Genomic DNA, 2277 nt, shown 5'->3' with positions numbered 1-2277 from the left:
GTATTTACTGGAACTAGATGAAGTCTGAAAATGTAAAAAGAACCCTACATCATCAAGACAAACCTGTTGTTGCTGCACAGATATTGTCCGAATAAACAATGGCACGTAACCTTCACATATGCTATTTCAAGTTTAAGTTACAAAGTAAAAAAACAACAACTCAAGACTTGCTGTAAATTCACTTACAGTTGCTTTCCACAGCTGTACATGTCATACTCATAAAACACTGCTGTTTCTCAAATCTCCTTCAAATATATACATTTGCAGTTTTTCATTTCTTTCTCTGTGGACGTGTGCACATTATCCTCACTCACTCCCTCTTTCCCCATCTCTCTGTTTGATACCTGTAGTGGGACTCTTTCTCTGAAGGAAGCCCAGCAGGGAGCTCAGACAGTTGACTGAGGCTCGCAACAGCAACTCGTGCTTCTGAGGAGAAAGAGACACATTGAGGTAAAACATGAGATTTGCAGAAGAAAAAAAAAAGAAAAAGAAAAAATATCTCTCAGCTTTAAAATGTCAAATCGCTGCAAGCCAGGGAAAGAGCAGAATGTGAAACGTGTGCCTGTGTGCTCTCGCTCGGCAGAAATGGGCGCGATGGCAGCAACAGATGAATTGGGGGAAGAAACACAGATATCTGCTCTCCAACAGACGGAGATGCAGTCAGCAAAAGAAGGGGGGTAAGAAGGGAACACTAGAGAGAGTGACTGAGTGATGTTTTAATAATGCATGTCTCTCCCGCAGTGTCAGGGCTTACACTGAGCACTATGTAGTGTCCAAAAATACTGAAGTAGGCCACGGAGATATATAGATGACAGTGGAAAGTTGGACTATAATCCATAAGCAGCGAGAAGCAGAAAGCTGAAGAAAGGAGTCAAGAGGATGAGCTGGAGTGAGCGCGAGGGAGCTGAAGTGTGCAGAGGTACGAGAACGCTTAGATGAGAGGAGGGCAAATGAGGACAGGAAGATAAAAGGAGAGGTTAAAATGAGAGCTAAGAACAAGCAAGGAGAAAGGGAGAGCAGCGCAGAGTCGAAAAAAGTATGTGTGGGAGAGGGACTCTGGAGCTGCAGTGAGTCCTGCTGCTGCTGAATCGGAGCATCGAGAGGAAAGACAGCAAAAGGAGAGGAGGAGAGTGGGGAACTCATATCAGCTGCTGAACAGCAGACTACAGACCACTGAACCATAGAACTGAAACTCAGTTCAGCACTACAGCTTCTTACAGAGAGAGGAAATGCTGCTAGTGTGGAACCAGAGGCTGGTATACTGCAGCACAGAAGAAGAAAAAACAAGTGCGGGCCTGACACAGAAACCACCCAACAGTTCCACATATACAATACAACAGAATAAAATTACTTTATTGTCCACATTAGTGGAAAAATTGTCTTTGGATCATCAAGTCAATCGATTCAAATCAAGCACACATTCATACATATAAACATGTGAACATTCAATTCCATTCAAAATACATCACATCATCTTATTCAGTATATTAATTGCTTTATGGCACAAATGATCCCTTATATACCTTTTTAATAGCTAGAGGCCTCCTATAACTCTCATCCTACAAGAAAAGCCTATAGAAAATATTCTTCATGATTTCTTTGACAAAGAAATCATCTGCTACTCTTTTGGGTTAGTCATACTTTAGACCGTTTGTTTCACCACCAACATGTAATAACAATGTAGAGACGGACGTGACTGCACTGGATCCGTGTGCAGTGCCGCAGTGCTAACTGTTAAATCAATCGGCATCTCATTTCCCCACACAACTGCGCTTGTGAAAGGCAGGTTCACTGTCATTATGTAAAGATTTTAAAGATTACCTTTGTGTTACTTCTGCTGTGGGATAAAGGGCAAGGGGAAGTGTCAAAGGAGCGATGGGGGGGAGGGGGTTTCATAACATGAGCATTTAAGTTGTCATTCATATATTCTTTATTGTATCCGGCGATAGATCGACACCGTTAACGCATTTGTGAAACCATGTGCGTGCACACTGGTGTTTTTATTCCATTTGCTACATATGTGCATGCGATTTATAGAAGGCGTGCAGCTTTCTCCAGTTTTTCATTATGTACCTCTTGCTCACAAAGCCACCATTAAAGACACAGTTTTACAATTAAATGTCCTAGACCAGCTAGCTTAGTAACAACTGAGACAGCACACTGGGTACTGCAGCGCTCGAGCTTTCATTATAACACAGGGATTTACTGAACTAGCTTGTTATATTAATTCATACCCTCCATAAGCAAGAACTGGGAAATGCAACGCTGCAGTGAAAG

Source organism: Haplochromis burtoni, unplaced genomic scaffold (genome assembly GCF_018398535.1).
Source record: "Haplochromis burtoni strain Fernald_Lab_line unplaced genomic scaffold, NCSU_Asbu1 Contig_45, whole genome shotgun sequence".
Classification (NCBI taxonomy): Eukaryota; Metazoa; Chordata; class Actinopteri; order Cichliformes; family Cichlidae; genus Haplochromis; species Haplochromis burtoni.
The sequence above is the reverse complement of the archived record's forward strand: the minus strand, read 5'-3'. Positions refer to the sequence as shown.